Source organism: Ornithorhynchus anatinus, chromosome 12 (genome assembly GCF_004115215.2).
Source record: "Ornithorhynchus anatinus isolate Pmale09 chromosome 12, mOrnAna1.pri.v4, whole genome shotgun sequence".
In the NCBI taxonomy this organism is placed as follows: domain Eukaryota; kingdom Metazoa; phylum Chordata; class Mammalia; order Monotremata; family Ornithorhynchidae; genus Ornithorhynchus; species Ornithorhynchus anatinus.
In genome coordinates, this window is record NC_041739.1 from 35098681 (window position 1) to 35121510 (window position 22830).

General features: G+C 42.1%; 1 long non-coding RNA gene across 1 annotated transcript in view; it reads left to right on the forward strand.

The window, feature by feature from the left end:
• The first annotated feature begins 3309 nt into the window (after positions 1-3309).
• Positions 3310-22830, forward strand: part of LOC120638733 — a 131933-nt gene continuing 112412 nt past the window's right edge. The window contains exon 1 of the long non-coding RNA XR_005660626.1: positions 3310-3496. This is a non-coding gene — a long non-coding RNA (uncharacterized LOC120638733). The remainder of the gene's footprint in view (positions 3497-22830) is intronic.

Consider the following 22830-nt stretch of genomic DNA (forward strand, 5'->3'; position numbering starts at 1 on the left):
TACTTTCTAAAATCTCCACATAGGACAGCGATCTTCTCCCTCCTCCTAACTGCGGCTCAGCGGCAACTGGAGACTTTCCAAAGTGGCCCAGCCACTGGCAGGCATAGGTGGCCAGAAGCCATGGGAGATCTGTTTCTTTGTACAGATATAAAAGGTTCTCAAGTTGGAGAGAAAAGAAACAAACTCTAGGGCAATCATGGAAACAAGCCCTGGCTTACGGACTAAAGCTTAAAAGGAATTGGGAGGCAGGCGGGGATCTTAGGAAAATCCTCCCTCCCTTCTGGTTTCTCTCAGGGCATGGGTAACCTAGGTATTATACTCTCCCAAGTGCTGAGAAGCAGCATGGTGTAGTGAATATAGTATGGGCCTGGGAGTCAGACGGTCATGGGTTCTAATCCCGGCTCTGCCACATGAATGCTTTGTGACCTTGGACAAGTCGCTTCACTTCTCCTTGCCTCAGTTACCTCATCAGTTAAATGGGGAATGAGACTGTGAGCTCCATATGGGTCGGGAACTGTATTCAACCCTATTTGTTTGTATTCTCCCCAGCACTTAGTACAGTGCCTGGCACATAGTAAGCGCTTAAATAACATTATGTTTGGGGTTTTTGGTTTTTTTTACTCTGTGACCGGAAAGTGCTCAGTAAGTACCATTGATGATGTTGATTTCCTAGGTCACAAATTGCTGAAAGGAGCTTCATCCCAGGTTTAAGCAGGGTTGAAGCCAGAAGAAGCTGATTGATTTTTACTTATGGTGATGATGATATAATAATGATAAATAGTGGTGGTATTCAGTTCCTTTCCCACATGGGGCTCACAATAATAATGTTGGTATTTGTTAAGCGCTTACTGTGTGCCGAGCACTGTTCTCAGCGCTGGGGTAGATACAGGGTAATCAGGTTGTCCCACGTGAGGCTCACGGTCTTCATCCCCATTTTACAGGTGAGGTAACTGAGGCACAGAGAAGTGAAGTGACTTGCCCACAGTCGCACAGCTGACAAGTGGCAGAGCCGAGACTCGAACCCATGATCTCTGACTCCCAAGCCCGTGCTCTTTCCACTGAGCCACGCTGCTTCTCTAATCTATCTGCTTCTCACAATCTAATGGGGAGGGAGAACAACTATTTAATGCACATTTTACAGGTGAGGAAACTGAATCAGGGAATGCATCAGTTACTGTTGTTATACTCTCCCAGGCTCTACACACAGTAAGTGCTCCATAAATACGATTGGATGAATGAATCACAGAAAAATTAAGTCGTTTGTCCCAAGTCACACAACCAGCAAGTGGAAGGGCTAGGATCAGACCCAAGTCTCCTAATTGCCAGTCCAGTGCTTTTCAATTTTACAATGCTGCTTCTCCCTCAGAGCTGGGGGAACCCTTCTTGTTACTTGAGACAGATTAGGGATATGCTCCCCCTTTCTCCTGGCAACCACAAAGGCATGCAGTTATCCTGGGTAGCATTGGTGCTGCATGGGGATTCAGCGATCTCCTTTGCCTGGCAAGGTGTATAATTACTGCTCTCTAGCCCAATTTTGCTTAAATCCCCGCTACTCGTGTTGGTTTATTGCTCCTTTGGCCCTGGCTTTAGTGGTTTTCTTCCTTTTCGATATCGCTTTATTTCTCACATGCTGAGCTTCCTTTATCATCAAAGCACTTTGGGCCTTCAGCAGAGCCACAATTTGCTTATTTTACCTTTGTCAGGAGTAGAAGCTGTGGAATGCGAATAATGTATACAGTGAGAATGGCAATGTACATTTTTGTAGACAGGATTGTAAACAACACAGGCATTTGGAGTATTTCATGTAGCGCAGGGAAAATGTTAAGTTCCGGAAAGGTGAACTTTACATTTTGTTGTATAGAAATGTCTGTGAAAAGTATAATAGAGCATTGTACTGATTAATTTCCCTGCAGTTCAACAAACTCTACCACTTGTGAACTTATTTATACCCTCCTTAGCATTCATGTTTATATGGGTATTCGTTTGTTTATTTTGGCCACTCTAGTTGTAAATATTTTTGTTCTTGTCTTCCCCTTTGGAGAGCTAGCTCCTGTTGGGGCAGACATATGTCACTTCTTTATTCTGTACTTCTAAGCCCCCAGTACAGTGTACCACACTAAATGGACACTCGATAAATACGACTATCGCTACTAAGTAGCCAAGTACTCTGGTATCTATAAATAATATCCTTCAATTTTCCCAAGAATTCTGGAATTGATTGCAAATAGTTTGTGTCTACCTGCTTCTAATAATTTATACTGTAAAATAATGTTCATCTCAACTGTGAGTGGAATTGGGTTGGTGGCCTGTCTCTCTTGGATAAATCAGGCACAGGGTTTTTTGTAGATCAAACATCTGGGTCATCTTTGCTTCCAGGAAAATTTCAGAAGAGCTGTTGAAGGATGAGTAGGGAAAGGGACTAATTAATTTGAGCCGTAACACAAGCCTTATATTTATTTTTGGCAGCTCAAATTCATCCAGCTTGTCAAAGTACAGTGCAGCAGAACACGGTCATATGTGTTTTACACTTTCATTTGCCTTCATTCTACCTGGAGATGTCAGAAGAATGTAATCTAGCTCTTTCTGATACCTTGTGGGCAATGTTTTTTCCCACAGACCCTGTAAAAGAAAGGTAAAGGTTAATTGGGGAAAGTTGCTGATATAGGTAGGTGTCGATGCTCGATCCCACTTCTGTGCAAGTCGTAGCCATGAAGTTTTCAGAGGTGAATCCTCACTGGAAATCTATAAACAGAGCATGGTATTCTAAGGGCAAAATAAACCATGTTTCATTGAATCTGTGCATTTCTAAATATTTTGCATACTATGGAATAGTATAAACCCAATAGTAGGGGAAAATGATGTTTTGGGGATATAAATGTGAACTCCATAACTCTTAAGATATTTTGGTCCATAGTAAATAATTTTTATGGTGCTGTCTTTCCTGGATGTTTTCACACCATACGTGTAAAATGTATCATTTGCAAAATGTTGGTCCATTTTATGGCAAGAGTAGTTTTTTTTTTTTTTCTGTTTTGTAAAGCATTTGCTCAATCTCTAATGTTATTGCAATTAGTACATAATACAGTGCCGGAATGTGTTTGCTGCCAAGTTTCAATTTCTGAACATTATGAATTTATACATACAAGAATACTTTCTAAGCAGAGTTTTGTTTAGCACTTGTGGCTCAGTGACAAGTACCAGCTCAGCGAGCGAGTGATGTTGTGCATTCAGACTTATGTAGACTATTTGCTAATGAGGTTCAATACTAAAACCGGGCAGTGTTTGATGTCAGCTTTTCATTCCAGGAACCCAGGGTTTTAGAATGGCACCCATTGAAAGACAACACCGGGAACAAAGTCAATGAGTCAATCTCCGCCGTTGGAACCCGAGGACAGCCTCCATAATGAAGAGCTATCACTTGACAGAACCGCCCTCGGTCCTCGACTGACCTCGATCAACCCAACTTGGTGATCAAGACCCCAAATGCCACGTGACGGTAAGTGTTTGGGAAGGGTAGTAAGGTTCTTCTAGCCGTGAGACTAGGCTACGGCCTCTCTCTGCATGCTGTCTTACGCAAGGGATCGTATTTGATTTCATGGAACTTGCCTCTCCGGTGAGCTTTTTATATAGAGTCGCTGGCAGTCCTAGCTGAAATATCACCTGCTGCTGGAGGTGGGCATCGACATAATTCTCTGGGGTTCTCATTGCAGCTTCATGATGTTAAATGTTCTCCAGTTACTGAGGTTGTTAAGAAGTGCAAAGTGACTTCATGACTTGCCTTCAGTAGGCAATTATTTGGAGGAATGATGGACTCCTCTCTCATCTCCTTCCCCCCCTCCAACACACACACACACCACCTCACTTGCGTATTAGTGAGATTCAGAAAGCAGGAATCTCGACATAGCTGCGATTCCTGAAGCGACTAGGGAATCAGACCACAGTCCTGTAGACGCCTGGTTGTAAATACCAGCTCTTCAGCAAGCTGAGTCACTCTGCTGACTGGATTTTTATTAGCACGTAATCAATCTGTTTTTCTCTTTTCAATGGTGCGAGGGTCTCTTTCCCCCACTGCCAGATGCGTCCACCATTAGTGCAATCCAAGGAGAGGCATGCAGATGTGGAAGCAGTGAAAATGGGAAGGGATTTGTTCCGCAGTAGTCAAAACAGCCTTTGAAGACACAGATCAGAGTCGGCATTTAATGTTACTTATATAACCTCTCTCGAGCATGTTGATATCTAGTTCTTAGTTCTATCTTTATCCTTCTGTAATTTTTTGAGAGTGGAAAGGTTCCACAAAAACCAAATGTGCTATTATGCCAGGAGAAAGAACATAAATCAAAAGTCATTGCTCTTTGCTTGTAAGGCTTCAACAGGTGGAAGTGCGATGAAAGCATCTGTCACACCTTCCCACCACATTGATTTGCTTAGCCTACTTATCGGGCACATGTGTTCCCATGACGTCTATAATCTTGATTTTTTATTTTTCCCCCCAAAACCTTTGTTTTGGGAGAGAAGCAGGGGAATATTCCATTTGGATTTTTACTCCAAGGGTGGGCTTGTGTCAGTATGTACAGATCCCTTTTCCCAAGATACGATCTGGTACCTAATTTTGGTGAAAGAGGCAGGGTTTTGACAACTTCGAATACTGTCTTGATGCTTCAAACTCTGTCATGTAGATGTCCAACATTTCAGAGGACCCTGGAGTGGGGATGAGGACGTGAGTGTCAAGTTTACAGATAGTCAAACCAACATCCCTGAAATGAAAAGTCCAGATTCACTATTTTCATGGAAAATGTGCTACTGCCCAAAGGCCCTGTTGTTTCAAATTGTACTTGTTACCCTACTTCAACTTGGCCCAGACTTGGATAAATGATGACAGGCGATGTCAGAGCAACTGTGAAGCTCCTTTAAGATCCCACACCACTGGAAGCCCAAGGACGACAGATCGAGTAGAGATTGTACGACCCTCTGCCACTTCCCTACCCAACTGTCCCTTCCTCTTGCCCTTTCTGCCTCTGGTTCTGGCTGTAGTAGCATGATTTCTGGAGAAAGATCGAGTGAGTTTGAAGATTTGTGGCAACAGTGTTTCTGGTACATTCTGATTCAAGGTCCTCTCCTCTTAGGGAGATTTTTACTTATGTCCAGGCAACTCATAATAATATCTGAGACTTCTTCTCCAAAGTTCCCAGAGCGGGCGCACATGCTAAACAGGATGACTCCAGAATTGCAGAAAGCCAGCCTGAGGAGATCTTGAGAAATATTGTGACGTCATTCTCAGACTCCAGTCCCCGAGAATGCTAATCCAGTGGTGGTGATGTGCCTTTGATCTGATGCCAGGGTCATAGTTTTCTTTTGAGCATGTAAAGCTTTTTTATAGCTCTCTGCAGGGGAGAAAATATGGGTTATCATTTGGATGAAGCTGCATTTTTAGTGGCTTTTGTAGATATCTGTGGCTTCGGAAAAATTCACCAATCAGGAACATTGGAACTGACAGGGTGGAACATGCGACTGGTTTATTTAGTCTGCTGTTCTGTCTCCATCCAAATCTGGCAAAGACAGAAAGCAAAAACACAACCCAAGCCAAAGCCACCCTCAAAACCCAACAAATGCAATGTGTGAGGACGTTTCTTCAGCAGTGCCATGTTGTTGTGAAATCAAAATGGCCCTTGATGTAAGAAGACCATTCCCCTCAAAAATGGGAAAAAAAATCATTCTAAATCATATATCACACTCAACTACTCTCATAAGAACACGCATTCCTCATTCCCATTCTTTCATACCTGCTGCTCTATCCTCACATGCCCAGGTGAACACACATACTTTTTTCTTCCTACCACTCTCTAATGTTGTTAGTTAAAAACAACACATATGCACATTCCTAGCCTTTGTTTCTCTCCTTCTGAGGACAAAGCAGAAGTCCAAGGAGTAAAAGTCCCAAGGAACTACGCAGTGCTATGGAGGTGTGTGACTATAAATGTTCTAAGGAGTTTCTGAGTTCCCAAAGTGTTCATAATCCTTTGTAGGGCCATCTTGGGCTGCTCTGAGGCTATTTTGGACTGTAAAGTTTTCTAGTTCCATGGGTTTCTTCTCTCGCCCAAGTGGATTTTTTTTTTTGTGACTCCTTGTGACTGTCACTACAGTGTTCAATGTCTGCTCTGTCATGATTTTTCTCCTTTGCTGCCACAGTTTTCAAAGTATTTTTTGTGGCTTCTCATCGCTTTCTGAGTTTTGAGCATCCCTAGGGCAGACATATTACAGAGGGTCTTTGTTTTGGAGGGTGGGGTAGGAGAAGGGGGTTAAGCTCCACAGTGACAGAAAGCTGTAGAGCTGACAAAGCCCAAACACAGCATGGTGAAAGAGAAGGTGGTGAAGTGGAGATGGGAGGCGAACTGAGTGACTAATGATGGCGCTGTTACTTAAATAGTGATTTGGGGATGGAAAACTGTTGGTGGCTAAAAATAGTGTTTTAGTTTCCAAACTAGTTGCTCTTTTGGAGGAACATCATTTTCTTCTTAACTGTGCAAATACTAGATTACTATTTAAAATCCTGCAGCTTGAGGGCTGATGTCTTGAATTAATAATATTTTTTATGGTATTTATAAAGTGCCTACTAGGTGCCAAGCACTGAACTAAGCGCTGAGGTAAATGCATGAAAATTGGGTTGGAAACAGTCCCTGTCCCTCTTAGCGCTCACAGTCCTTATTCCCCATTTTACAGTTGAGGTGACAGAGGCAGAGAAGCTCACTGTGGGCAGGGAATATGTCTGCTTACTGTTATATGCACTCTCCCAAACGCTCAGTTCAGTGCTCTGCACACAGTAAGTAGTCAATAGATACGATTGAATGGATGAAAGAGAAGTTAAGTGACTTTGCCCGAGCTACACATGGCAAGTACGAGGCAGAGCTGGGATTAGAACCCAGGTCCTCTGACTCCCAGATCCATTCGCTTTCCACTAGGCCACTCTGTTTCTCCACTTAACTTTCATCTGAACCACAGATCCTTTTTCCAGTACAGCACAGCCAAAATTCTCATGACTTACAGTGGCCAGGCAATTGAGTGTTCTTGAGACCCCCACGTTTGTAGCCAGGGGTCCTCTTTCTGGATGCCAAATTTTTTGAGACAGATGCAAGGGGAGGGAGAGAGAGCTAGATAAAGAGAAGGATTTTAATAGGATTTGAATTCCAGAGAGAAGAGAAACAGCGGCAGGGGTGGGAGACTGAGGGCCTCACTTGCCATTATCCTAGAGCAAGAACAAGAGGAGTGTACTGTGACCCCAGAGCCAGGATGAGCTGAGCCATGTTAGGGTGGTAGAATTGGCCTGCACCACTGCCCTATACTCTGTGAAATTGGCAGTGCTCTTTGAGCAAATTAAAATATCGTGAGGCATTAGAATGGAGAGAAGCATGCAGTTTGGGATAACTTTTCAATTTGTGGTGCATTCAAATAAGTCAGGCCTCTAGAATCTGGTATACACATTCCCAAGGATTCCAGAAGGAGGTCCCACTGGGACAACTTTTCTCAGATTTTGTTATTTCGGGATCAATTTCTAGGTGTGAATCAGAGGAGGCAGCAGCATATGTTTATTAACTCATCGGAAAGCCAAAAGAGGCTTAGTTGAATTAAGGTTTTCAGGATGAGTTTATCGATCTGTCAGTAAAACGAAATCTCCCAGCTTCCCTGATTCCTATCCAAATATGAATTGTTGGGTTCTTTTTTTCTAGTTCAATTTCTTGTTCTGTTCACAAATTTTTTTTTAACTTTTTTTTCTTGTAAAGCACCTGCTTTGTCTACTGAGATTACAAGGGAAAGCAAAAGATCTTGGGCTAATTGGGTACCTTATTTCTGTAATAAGTTGCTTCTGAACGGGTTAAGTTCAAGGCTAAGATTAACCATGCTTGTCCCTTGATTTAGATTTGTTTTTCAATCTTATATGGGATTGATGCCTGTGAAATATACCCATGAACTCATATGGGGAACACTACTGTTTATTGTAATGTTATTTTAGATGAATGCCATTTAGAATTTTCCAAGATCTTGTTCCCGGCCCAAAACTTCCAAAATTTCCACTAAATTCTACATATAGTTCTGAAAGTCTTTGTGGTAAACCAATTTGCAGGAAGTAAGTCTAAATAAACCAGAAGACGCTTGGTGGTGAATTCATGAATGCACCTTTCTCAAACATTAGTCAGATTTAAAATTTTGTTAGCTAATATATTAAAAATGTGATACCCTGATGGTAAACAGGAAGTAAAGTGACGGGAAAGGGGAAATTCAAAGAGAAACTCAAGACCCAGAAGACTCCTGTGCATCTGTAACGAAGTGTTGGCGGCAATTTGGCATTTTTCTGACTACTGGGATTTGAAGGCCACAGGGTCTGCTTGTGCAGCAGTGAGGGGAAGGAAAACGTTTGTGTCGTAGGGAGATGTTGTACCAAATGATGAAAGAGAGAGAGGAAAAAAAAAGAAAAGCAGATCCCTATCCACCCATAGAACCTCCGGTGAAGTCGGCAGGCAAACATTAGACTGGGATGAGAAACAGGGCTTGATTTGTGAGGGTTACGGGCAAAGAGCCCAACTTTCAATTCCCTCCCACCCCCGCAAAGAAAATTGGTGAAAGGAAGCAAACTGACAGTTATGAAGGAGCTCTGGAAATGGGTACCTCGATTTGAGAACCATATTATCATTTTTGTTGCTATGAAGCTCTTACTCTGGGTAAATACAGATAATCGGACACTGTCGACAGTCGGACACTGTCCCTGTGCCACATGGGGCTCACAGTCTAAGTCGGAGGGAATACTGGCATTGAAATCCCGTTTTACAGAGGAGGAAACTGAGTCACAGAGAAGTTAAGTAATTTTCATTCATTCAGTGGTATTTATTGAGCGCTTACTATGTGCAGAGCACTGTACTAAGCGCTTGGAATGTACAATTTGGCAACAGATAGAGACAATCCCTGCCCAGTGAAGGGCTCACTGTCTAAACGGAGGACACAGACAGCAAAGCAAAACAGAACAAAGTCAAAACAAGACATCATCATCAAGATAAATAGAATCAAGGGGATGTACACCTCATTAACAAAATAAATAGGGTAATAAGTTTTCCCAAGGTCACACAGAGCCAGGATTAGAGCCCGGGTCTCTGTCTCCCAGATCCATACTCTTTCCATTTGGCCACACTGCCCCACCATAACTTGAAATGTTGAAGTGGTTTCTGTGAACTGGAGTTGCTAAGGCTCTCCGCTCTCAAGATCCACCAGCTAGAGCTAATCTTCTCTAGGACCGGCTCTAATTCTTCTCTGTCTTCCTAGAAGTGGAACAAACATATACGTCTCCTCTATTTACATCTTCGTATAGGAGCGGCACCAGAAGAAATGCTTATCCCTATTCTTCCCTTCAAAATTCCCAGGCTAAGCACCTAGCGATTTCTGCTGTCCATCTCAGTGGCAGACTGGCTTCAGCGGAAGCAGGTTTAAGACAAGGCACCTAGCAGAAAATAATCCAAACCGCAACTCCATGATGAAGGGCTATTAGGCCCGACTTACGAAAGAGATCTTGGAGACACTGCCAACTCTTCTATCAAAGCACCTAGCCAAAGTGTAAAGACAGCTGAACAGACCAAAAATATGATAGAAAACCTTCACTGGGCCATACGTCCTTTATGCCAGTGTTGAAAGTAAAATAGTGGACTGGGTAGACCATTGCTTTGGGTCACACTAAAGCCTTTTTTCTGGGTTTCTCATCCCTGTGTCTGTCAGTGTGCTTCAAGACAATATACTAAGCTGACCTCCATACTAAAGGTGAGAGGTTTTATGTTCCTCTCACTACCACGTTCTACCCTTTCATTGCCCACCTTCTTTCCCTGCTCTCCACATTACTAGTTTACATGAAGACAAACTACTTGCCAGCAGAACATGCTCAGTACTTTTGTTCTCCTCAAAGACATAAATTTGCCGTGAAGATCCCCAAAGGGAATAAAAGTGGAAAATCTGAGTATATTCAAATTTTTAAGGCAATTGAGTGACTTTAGTCGATATTTTTTGAGCAGTTAGGCATCCTTAACTTCCTGGCTGGTTGTACTGATGATGATCATGCCTATCCATTACTAGTACCACCCTAAGCAGCTTTTCTGAGACTAGAATCATGCCACTTTATCATATGCCCAGCTCCTCCTCTTGTCTGCTGTGCGACCTTGGGCAAGTCACTTGACTTCTCTATGCCTGTTACCTCATCTGTAAAATGGGATTAAGACTGTGAATCCCATGTGGGACAGGGACTGTGTCCAACCCAATTTGCTCGTATCCACCCCTGTGCTTATTACAGTGCCTGACACACAGTACGCGCTTAACAAATACCCCAGTTAGTCTTATCATATGTCATCCCAAAGCTCTAAAACGAGGAATAGGCAGTCATAACCGGGCAAACGAGCCAGGCACGGATGAAGCATTTACCATATAGAAAAAAGATGCTCCAGCTTCCTCTTTCTCTTTCTATCCTGCCATAGTCTGAGGAGGTTGAAAGTGTCAGTTTTTACATTTAAAGATTTGTGCTTTATGAGGGTTGCTATGTTAATGCTTCCTCTGGGGCTCCTTCTAGATGAGTGCATTGCACAGGTGGCCTCCTGCAATTTATAGACGCAATAATTGAACCGAAGAAACAAGAGACAAGAGCATTTGCGGCACATGGGACACAGCTGGTTTGGCCACTTTAACGGCAGGCATAACTTTTATATGACAGAGTCCCTTCGCGAAACACAGAAGATTTTCTTTTTCAGGGAGCACGGCACACGGTGTTTTACACTCTCTTTCCCCTCTCCCTCCTTCCCCCCCTCGACTCCTTCTGCACATACCAGGGCAAGCTCTGAGAGCCACTTTGTCAAACCCTTAAATGAGCAATTTAATCTTCCATAATTTATAATGTTGTGAGCCTCCTTTAAATGAACATCTGTTAAATGCACGGTCAACTTTGAAAAGGTATAAAAGTCCAGTGAGTCCCACAGTAAAGTGCCTAGAAACTTTAAACCGGGAGACCTCAAATATCCTGAGGACAAATTGAAAAAATAAAACTGCTGGCTATGGCAATTAGGAAAATAGCTATTTTTATTGCCTGCTTTCTACCAGCTGTTCATATACTTAACATTGCACTGAGGATTTAGTGGAGTCCTCCTTACTGTTCTGGAGTAGCTAGAGTAAGACTGGTTTACTGACAAAAGGGTAAAGAGCAAAAATGTACTGCACTATAAAAAGGGTAAAAATTCCCCAAGTAACCAAGACTGTCCTTGTCCCAGTCTTTGCAGAGTCAGAGGGGCTTTGAACCAACCTGAAAGATATCAACCCAAAGGGTGGGCCAGTTTTAGAACTCAATTTTCTGGGGGGAAAGAGGGGAAAAAGAGGGAGAGCCATCACACTTTTCTAACTTTTTGTGGAGAACCTCTCTCCACTGTTATTGGCTGCTCATCGCTGAGAATATTGATAATAATAAGGACGGTGTTTGTTAAGGGCTTACTATGTGTCAAGCATTGTTTTAAGCGCCGGGTAGGTACAAGCTAATTAGGTTGGAGGTAGGAACAAGCTAATTAGGTTGGACACGGTCCCTGTCCCACATGGGGTTCTCAGTTTTAATCCCCATATTCCAGATGAGGGAACTGAGGCATAGAAAAGCTAAGTGACCTGGCCAAGGTAACACAGTGGACATGTGGCACACAGCACACAGCTGGGTTAGAACCCAGGTCCTTCCGACTCCCAAGCCCTTGCTGTAGCCACTAGACCAGGCTGAAGTCTTTATTGTGGGTTCACGTAGTGTGGCTAATTACCATTGGCTATAAAGCACTCAATCACCTTACCTCTTCTGTCTAACCCCACTGATTTCCTACTGCAATCGAGGCCTCTCATGTCACTCTGCTAATGCCAACCTACTTAGTATTCCTACTTACTATTTTAGAGGGAATTTGATGTCATCGAGCGTCACATGGAGAGGGATTCCCTATAGATCATCCAACCCTGGGCCTAGACTTCTGTTAATGAGCCCCTGTTTTGGGGATCACCCCTTATCGATACTATCTGCTGTGTCCTGGTTCATCCCCTTGGGAATATTGAAAAATAATTTTAGTCTGTCTTCCCTATTAGAGAGTTATCTAGCCTAAAGGGCAGTAAGTGCTAACTTTGCTTCTACTGACCTCTTCCGATCAATCAATTAGTGGTATTTATTGAGTGCTTACTGTGTGCAGAGCACTATATTAGCACTTGGGAGAGTTGGTAGGCATAATCCCTGACCTGAAGGAGCTTACAATCCAGTGTGGGAGGCAGACATGAAAATAAATTACAGATAGGGGAAATGGCAGCCTGAAAGTCTTTGTGCACTAGTGTTGTGGGTCCTGGGGAGAGGTAGGTACTGAATTGCTTAAGGGATCCACCCTCCCTTGCATAGGCAACACAGACAGGAGGGCGAATAGGATGGGGAAATGAGGAGCTAAGAAAGCCCTCTGAGATGTGATTTTATTCGAGATTTGAAGATGGAAAGAGCGGTCTGCCAACTAGGAAGGGGGCAGAAGTTCCAGGCCGGAGGAAGGAAGCGGACAAAGGGTCGGAGGCAAAACAGATAAGACCGAGGGACAGTAAACAGGTTGGTGTTAGAGAAGTGTGCAGCTGGGTTGTAGTAAGAGGTTCAGTAGGAAGGGGCAAGCTGAGTGACCAGTGATAAGGAGTTTGAGGATGAGATGGTTGGGCCCCAATTTCAGGTTTTTGAAGTTTGGGGTGTTTTGGACTGAGTGGTTTATTAGAAAAGTGATCCAGGCAGCAGAATGAAGTATGAACTGGAATGGGAAGAGCCCGGAGAGCAAGACAGGAAGGTGGCTTAGTGCAATACTTTTCCATCACTTATTACAGCGCTTTACAAACAGTTGGCTTTTGGGCCTTGATTAGTGTTCTGGCTGGATCCGTCAGGAAAAAAATGCACCATTGTCCTGCATGGAGTGGCATGAAACCACTTCTCCCAGGAATGGAGGGTGGTGAAACCAGGTGGCAAACAATATCCTGAATTCTCAAAATTGAAATCTGGTCCTGCTAGGATGGGTTGATTTTTAAGCCAACTGATAAAATCCAAGTGGCAAAGACATCTCCTCCCTTTTCCATCTGATGAAAAGGTGTGTTCTGAAACTTTTCGGAATCAGCTTGAAGCTGCCAATGACCCACACAGACGATACTTTCTAGCTGCCAAACCACAGTTCTCACCTTCTAGGCCCTCATGAATTTAACCTCCTTCAGGAAGCTTTTCCCAATTAATTTCCATAACCCCAAGTCATTTCAATCCAACAGTAACTGGTAATATTTTTGTGTAAATCAAGTCCTTGTGTATTCATTGATTGTGTTTCCATACTTTTTGCCATTTCCATTTGTAGTCTAGTTCTCTGTAAGTCAGCGTGGCTTAGTGGATGGAGCACGGGCCTGGGAATCAGAAGGATGTGGGTTCTAATCTCGGCTCCACCACATGTCACCATAGAGAAGCAGCGTGGCTCAGTGGAAAGAGCCCGGACTTGGGACTTGCCAGCTGTGACTTTGGGCCAGTCACTTAACTTCTCTGTGCCTCAGTTACCTCATCTGTAAAATGGGGATTAAAAACTGTGAGCCCCACGTGGGACAACCTGATCACCTTGTATCCCCCCCAGCGCTTAGAACAGTGTTTTGCACATAGTAAGTGCTTAACAAATGCCACCATTACTATTATTATGTCTGGTGTGTGACCTTGGACAAGTCACTTCACTTCTCTGGGCCTCAGTTACCTCAACTGTAAAATGGGGATAAGAGTGTGAGCTCCATGTGGGACAGGAACCGTGTCCAACCTGATGAACTTATATCTAACTCTGTGCTTAGAACAGTGTTTGGCACATAGTAAATGTTTAACAAGTACCATCATTATTATTGTAAATCATTTCTGTCTGCCCATCTCCTTTGAAGTAGCATGGCCTAGTATGAGACTGGGAATCAGAGACCTAGATTTTTAGTCTACCACTGTCCAGCTGGATGACCTTGGATAAGTCACCTCTCTGTCCTTCAATTTCCTCAACTGTAAAATGGGAATAAGATATCTCCTTTCCCTCCCTCCTGTATTGGAGCCTTATGTGGGACAAGGCCTGGGGATGATATGATTATCTTGTATATCCCTAGCACTTAGGAAGTCAGAACAACCTGGATTCTAATCCTGACTCCACCACTCATTTGCTGTGTGACCTTGGACAAATCACTTAACTTCTCTGTGCCTTGTTATCTCTTTTGTAAAATAGGGATTAAGACTTTGAACCCCATGTGGGACCTGGACTGTGTCCAAGCTAAGTAACTTGTATCTACCCCAGCGCTTAGTACACTGCCTGGCATATAGTAAGTACTTAAATGCCGATAAAAAAGGAGTAAGTGTTAAATAATAGGAGTAAAAGTAAAATAAAATTTATGAACTCCTAAAAGGCAAGTACTCTTACTCCTCTTGTGCTCTCCCCAGCACTTTGTACATTTTCTTCACACGAGTGGTCAAAACATACTATTAGTTAATTGATTAGGGTTTAGTGTTGGTTCCCTTCCCTTGCTTTCATGCACTTGTCCACTGTTGTGTTTCCTCCACCCTCCAGTGGTATCTGGGGGGAGGGGGACGGGACAGGGCGTAGACCTGGATTCTGCCCCTCTAGATTGTAAACTCGATATGGACAGGAATCGTGTCTTCGAACTCCATTATATAGGGCTCTCCCAAGCGTTTGGTACAGTGCTCTGCATATTACTGTACTCAGGAAATGTGATTGATTTCCAAAAGATCGTTTAACCAACCCGACCACTCAATTGGCTAACCATATGAATAATAATATTCAGTAGGTGGTCACTCTGTCCAGAGTCCTGCTAGGCTGTCTTGAAAATAAGAATAGTGAGACATAATTCATGTCCTTAAGAGTCTGAGAGACAGAACAGAACTCCCAAACTCTCTCTCCCCCGCCCCGCCAAATACATAAAACCCAACAAAAACCAACAAAACCTTTAATCAGGTAGTGGAATTAAAAGTGCAAAAGTTAAGGACCAGAGTCATACAGCTAAAGATCAGATAGAGGTGTATTTAAAGGTGTATTTAAGTGAAATACATAAGTGCTGTGTGAGCTGAAATAGGTGACTTGGCTAGGGTTTTAGGATATTTGATCAGGGAAACTTCCATATAGGAAATTGATTTTTAGTAAATCTTTGAGGGAGAGGAAGGTTCATATTTAGGAAAGAGGAGTGACTACAGATTTGCATCCTGCCTGCCAACCAACCCATGACTGTTTACTTTGATCCGGAAAAAAAAAAAAAAGAATTTTGAACCGTTGAGCCTCCTCACAGTCAACTAACAAAATGTTTAAATCAAATGTATTTTAAAGAACATATGTATTCTGCTAAGCATCTAGTTCTGTACATAGTAAGTACTCAGTAAATACCACTGATCGATAGTGTTAAAATAGCAATTAATGCCACCCAACAAAAGCTAGCTTCTGATTATTGGGAAATTTTGAGAGGCAGGACCGACCAGCATTTCTGCTTTTTGAATTATTAAAAAAGCCAGAAGACCATCAGACGCCATATTTTTGTTCACATTTCTGCTGTGCCGTTTGCTCTTTGGAATTACCTTACTCCTCAAAATAACCTTGAGAGACTGATATTTTCATATGCATTTTATCATGTAGAAGCAAAGGATTTGTCCAAAGCAGCTAGCCAGTTAGTGACAGATTCAAAGTGCAAGACATTTTTGCCTTGCCCTGCCCCTGAAATTTAGTCCTAGTGTTGGCAAATCAATTTCATACTGTCTAAAGCAGGAATTCATTCTGAGTTGGAGTAGTAATTTCTTGTGCATTATCCATGATTCCTGATTGTCACATGGAATTGCCAGCCTATATACTATAAACCAACATGGTTTCAATAGAGTGTTGTGGAGAAGTAGAAAAAATTATTTAGGAGTAGTAAATCCGTAAATTATTTACATGAATATGTGCCTCTCCTCTAGACCATAAGCTCGTTGTGGGCGGGGAATGTGTCCATCAACTCTGTTTTATTGTGCTCTCCCAAGTGCTTAGTACAGTGCCCTGCACACAGTAAGTGCTCAATAAATTCTATTGACTGGTAGTAGCAGCATGAATTTGCTTACAATTTATATTGAGTGTCTCCCCCTCTAGACTACACGCTCCTTTTTTCTAAACGTATTAAGTGCTTACTATGTGCCGAGCACTGTACCTATATGCTGAAGTAGATACAAGATCATCAGGTTGGATACAGTACATGTCCCACATAGCACCCATGGTCTTAATTCCCACTTTACAGATGAGGTAACTGAGACACAAAGAAGTGAAGTGACTTGCCCAAAGTCACAACGTAGACAAGGGGCAGAACTGGGATTAGATTCCCTGCTCCTTGTGGGCAGGAAAATGTCTGTCAACTCTGTTGTTTTGTACTCTCCCAAGTGCTTAGTACAGTGTTCTACACACAGTAAGCACTCCATAGAGACCATTGACTCAATGAGTACCCACTTGGTGCTGTGTACTCTACTAGATGCTTGAGCAGTCCAGAATAATAGAGTAGCACATTCCCTGCCCATGAGAATCTCATACGCATAAATATTTACAAGTTAAAGCACTCAATCTCCTTGGCCCCTCTTACTTCACCTCACTGTTCTCCTACTACGACCCAACTTCACTCCACTCTTCCAATGCCAACCTACTGACTGTACCTCAAGCTCATCTATTTCCCTGCCAACCTCTCGCCCATCTCCTGCCTCTGGCCTGGAACATCCTCCCTCTTCATACTCAACAATTACTCTCCCTGCCCCAAAGCACTCGTGTACGTATATATCCGTAATTTACAAAATGTGTCTATCATCTTGTTATATTGTACTCTCCCAAGCGCTTAGTACAAGTGCTCTATGTACAGTAAGTGCTCGATAAATATGATTGATTGGATTGGAGTGGCCAAATAAACTGAGCAGACCTGAGTGCTAAGTAGGTTGTTAAAAAGTTACTTCTATCTGGATACATCATTATGTGGTGTTGGAAGCTGAACTATCGAACAAAATATGGATTGGTGAAGGGGAGAGGTTAGAAGAAGGAAAATCAGTGGGGAAACTGGTAGTCAACTGGGGAGTAGAATGAGGGTTTATACCAAGGAGGTTACCTTTTGTGGGGAGAGAAAATGTCATGAAGAAAATGGTGCTCTTAGATGGAGGGGAAAAAAAAAAAATCAAACACTTATTTGAAGCAGCATGGCTTAGTGGATAGAACATGGGCCTAGGAGTCGGAAGGACCTGGGTTTTAATCCCAGATCTGCCACTTGTCTGCTGTGTGACCTTGGGTAAATCAGCATGGCATGGTGGATAGGGCACCGGCCTGGGAGTCGGAAGGTCGTGGGTTCTAATCCCTGGCTCCGCCTCTTGTCTGCTGTGTGATTTTGGGCAAGTCACTTCACTTCTCTGTGCCTCAGTTATCTCATCGGTAAAATGGGGATTGAAACTATGAGCCCTATGTGGGATCGGGATTGTGTCCAACATGATGTATCTACCCCAGGGCTCGGTACAGTGCCTGGCAAAGAGAAAGGATTTAACAAACACCATTTACAGAGTATCTCACGGTAGTATACTGAAAAGGAGTGAAATCCTTTGAAGATCAGAGGATTGGGTCTCTCTATTGAAATACATGCTGGCAGCTTGATGGGTTATTTAAATATTTGTATTTCACACCCGATGCGGGGAAATTCCTGAAAGCTCAAAATAGAGCATCACTCCCAACACTCCAGTATTACCTGTTTAAGGCCTGAAAAAGGTGGAAATAAAAGAATTTTTTTTTTTTTTGCAAAATAATACTGTCCTATGTTTTGGAAATTCTCACTCCAGTTTTTCCTTATGTGACTGGAACTAGTGCAACTTATTAAGAACAATTTTCCTGGTATTTACCATTTATTTATTTTAAGCATAGAATTGAGGCTCAATCTGCATAAGCAATGGAGGGGGATTAGACCTTAGGCGTTGTAATTCAGGGCAAAGTCTCTTTGGATTTTGTTTTTACAAGTCTCGCAGTGGCTCAAACCATATTTTTTACAAAACTGACTTTCTTATGCTTTCACTCACCAGGCTTTCTCGGTTACAAAATATAGGCTATTGATATTGTTTTCCTTCTTCACGGTTTATTTTTAATTTTATTGTATGCCGGGATGCATAAAAAGCAGCTCTTTCTATTTCGATATAGTTATGATAAAATCTTTTGAAATTACAGAGAATTTTCCTCTTTAAGGAAAGTGGAGCAGATCGATTTCACATCTAAAATACGTCCTGGGAATCTAGTTACTTTATATCCCTCTCTATAATGGGAACTTCCAATTTTGTTCCATATTTAATTCATTCTGCACTTCAGAGCGGGTTTGTCTCTAAGTCCCATACTATGAAGAATAATATCAAGTAGGATCTTAGTGCCGAAATGTTAAATTCATATATGATGTACAATACAGACAGTCTCTTAGGCAGACTTAGATTTTTCAGCTATACCTTCTAAAACCATAGTGCTTTCTGCAGAGATGCAGGTTCTGTGTTAGAATCATGAAACAAGGTGTCAAGAGGACCCCTTCTATGACCCTACCCACTCTCCCAAAGAGAACAAATAATTCCGCTTCTTCACTCATTGATTACCCAAATAGTTTCTTGATGATTTGTTAATTTGAGAGGCCAGGGAATTTATTAGGTCCTTCCTGTGTTTTTTAACTACCGTCAACATCAGAAGGAAGCAAGCCGTGTCTGTGGCGTGGAAGATGAGTCTGTGTCTGATGAGAGCCATGTGTACCAAACTTCCATTTTTCATATGGGCTGTCATTTTACAGATGTATGACCTTCGTCTGGTTACAGAGTAGGGGGACATTGGCGGGGGCGTTGAGGGAAAAGATAATGTACAGGGTTCGTTTTGAGAGACTCTTGTAGGCAGATTCACAAATCATGTCATACAAACCAGAACAGGCTAAGGGAACCTCACATCTCTTTTCGGGAAGACAATAACAGATAGGACAGAGAAAGATGGAGTCGAAGATGATTAGGAAAACAGGAACAGTTAATGGATAACAGCAACTTGGCGCCAAGCAGTTCACTCCATGTCATAAAGATATGAAGTAACACAAACAGAGAGCAGGTAAAAGGTCTTTGAAATTCATCCGATCATTGCAGATGCAGATTGATGCTTCCAGGCCCCGTGGCTGAGCAAAATGCACTTCAGAAAAGTTAGTTGGTATCAAATCAACCTATTTGCCATCTTGCAGTCTCATACATTGAAATTTCAATGTATCTGATTTTGCATTTTGACTTTTTTGAATGCATAGGCTTCCACTCTGATTCTAAAGCATTAGTCTCTTCTAGGTCAAATGCACCTGAGATGGTCATTCATTTCTTTAATCGGGCCAGTAAATTGAGTATCAATCCAGGCTCACACAGAGCCTTTTTTGCTAACACAGATGCCTGCTGCATGTTCTCCTTTCACACTTTGACAAGGAGCCTGAAATTCTGCTCCTCCAACATCAGGCCCCTACTGACTTCGGTAGGGGAAGGAAGGAGGCGGGTGGGGGACGGTGTATATGTGTATATCTATAATGTGTTATATTTGACAATTTCTCTTAATCTGTTTCCTCACCTTTATTCATAGACTCTGAGCCCCTCGAGGCATAGGGTCGTGTTCAAGTCTGACCTGTATGGTCTCTCCCAGTGCTTTAGTACCGAGTTCTGCGCACAGTACCCGCTTAATAAATACTACTACTATTACTCCTACTGCAACACTTGAAACCCATGTCGACTTGTCACAGAGGGAGTATTCCAGTAGGTTTTCAGACTGGACCAGGCAACTTCCAACTACTGTGCATTAGGGAAGCAGGGTGTGGCCTAGTGGAAAGAGCACAGACCTAAGAATCAGAAGGTGTGGGTTCTAATACTGACTTTACCACTGCTGTATGCTGTGTGACCTTGGGTAAGTCACTTAACTTCTCTGTGCTTCAGGTACCTCAACTATAAAATAAGGATTAAATCCTACTCCCTCCTACTTAGACTATGAGCCCTATGTGAGAGAGGGACTGTGACCAATTTGATTTTCTTATATCTTCCCCAGCATTTAGTACAGGACTGGGCACATAATAAGTTCTTAATATCATAATAATAATAGTAACCGTAATAAAACTGTCTTTCACATGGGGTTGCATAGACTGGAAGAAGAGAGAACAAATACTTGTTTTTGTTCAGATTTGGGACGGAAAGAAGAAAGGTGCTTTTTCAGATTGTATTAAATGACAAGCATTGTTTTCTGACACCCAGGGAAATTCAAACATTTTCGAAACCTTTCGCTAATCAAAATATCCCCTATTTTTAACTCCGTAACTCAGTTAACGTGGTTTAGCTTTTTGTATCATGCCAAGGGTTATCCTCTAGTATAATCCTTTTACAAAGCACACTCCTGATGCCTCATTTCCTAATGAAAACACCCAATTGTCAGGTGTTTTTATTATTCCAAATGCCTCCTCTTCATTAATGATGATAGTATTTAAGTGCTTCTCATATGCTGGGGTAGATACATGATGATCTGGTTGGACACGGTCCCTGTCCCTCATGGGGCTCAAAGGTATTGCATAACCATTTGACAGCCGAGGAAACTGAGGCACAGAGAAGTTAAGCGACTTGCCAAGGTCACACAGCAGGCCTGGATTAGAACACAGTTCCTCTAACTCCCAGGCCCATGCTCTTTCCCCTGGGCTTTGCTGCTTCAGCCAACAGGGTTTATTCGTACTTTAAGATAAGGTGACTGCCACCCTTATGATAGTCTTTAGACCTGATTAGAAAAGCAGAACTCTACTGCAAGAAGTCAGATTTCTTGCCCTTACAGGGTATTGTCTTTGAGAGTAAAAGTTACTGTGTTGAGTTATTCCATCGCGATCTAATGGATAAACCCTTGTGAGAGTCTAACAGCCTACAGTTTCAGAGCCCAAGCAGATGCAACTTCACCCCCTAATTGAAATCTACCTCCCTGCTCCACTGTATATACACGAAGAAAACATCTTGGTTCCTTTTCATGGTAGTGAATGTTTATTTTGGAGAACAATTAAGGGTGAATGTCTCATGCCTGTGTGTTTTAATGGCTTTTAAAAAGAATATAAATATTGTGTTCATGTGTTAGAAAGATTTTGTTGGATGATAAGTGGAAAAGTGGATCTGATATCAGGTAAATCAATTTTATATACTCGTTGTAGAGTACAAATCAATCAAATGCGTTCTTGCAAAGCCCTGGCTGGCCATTAGATAGCAGTTGCCAAGCAGTTTCATCTTTACAGATCAATTCCCTACTTAAGCTGTTCAAATTAAAAAAATACATAACATCTAACCTGTTATACAATAAAAGCTGTTAATTATTGTTGAGTTTAAGCTGCACTTAAATACAAGAGGATTTGTTTTGTGAGATAAGAGAAGTAGGAAAACATGTAGTTAAATCTCCGTGTGTAGCAATTACATCGCACTGGATAGCAGGTCATGGATGCTATCCCATTGTTTATTCTCTAGCTAAATGTCCTAATCAATAGCTGTATAAAGACAGATGAGCAATTGAGAACAGTGCCTCTGCTTCCTGTTGCTTTGGAATAAACATCATGAAAAGCAGAAAGAAGCTTCCTAGACTAAAACTCCTTTTAGCCCAGTTCGATTCGATTAATTGCTTAAGAAAACATCATGCTGGAGATACGGTAAATATTCGAGCAAATATTCGAGATAAGCAGCTATAAAGTCTGCTGAGTTAAAACGGAGTAAACAAAGATACAGTGCATTCTTGTAAGGGCAAAGTCATCATCCCCCATAAATGCTACAGGAGAATTGTGCTTGATGAAATCAGTAGTGGTGAAATTTGGGGAAGATGTTAATGAGAAAAGACGTTGTGTTCTATTTCATGACAGTGTCTCTCTTGTTTAAGTTGCTCATTTTTACCACAGGAAGCTTTTCGTGGAAAAGAGTTCTTCTCACTTTTGCCTTCTCTGGACTTCTTAGTAAGTTAATATCTGCTCCAATTATTAGAAATTATTTATTAAAATCATAGAGCACCTTTTTCAGTAAACACAGTTTTGTCAGTTCACTTGTGAATGCCTTTTTTTTAAAAATCATCTACTATTTAAGCACTTATTTACCTTTCCCTCTTTCCATTCTTTTTTTCCTCCTATTTTCTGCTCTGGATAGATTGTAAAAGCCATGAGAGCAGGGACTCATGTGTCTCTAACCTCTCCTAAGTGCTCAGTACAGCGTTCTGCAACAGTAGCCTCTTAGTAAATACGATTCATCAATTCTTTTAGCTTTGCATGTCCTTCTTCAGAATACATATTCTACTCATCTTCACTGTCAAGAAACTCCCTTAATCCCAAGGACATTTTGGTTCTCATTTTTTTTTTCTTATTCCTCCTTTCTCTGCCTTTCTCTTTTCCTCTCATTGCTGTTTTATCATGTCCTTCGCAGATACCGTCATCTTTAACTGCACCCTCAACCATCTACCACCTTTCTTGCAGACTCCAACTTTCACCTTCAAGGAGTGAAAAGAAACTGAAATTTACTTTTCTCTCCAATTCTCTTAAACTTACTGATTACTGGCCAACTAGCCAGTCCATGATTAGAGTATCTGAACCTTCCTATGAACTTCATAGCTGGCTTTTAGATGCTTTGGAAATGGGTTCTCTTGTCCTCATACATTTGAAATGCCAATTGTGCAAAGATAAATAAGAACAACTACTGCATGTTTAACCATGGCAGTACCGGAAACGATGGGCAGAGACACAAAGTATATTTTCTACTAG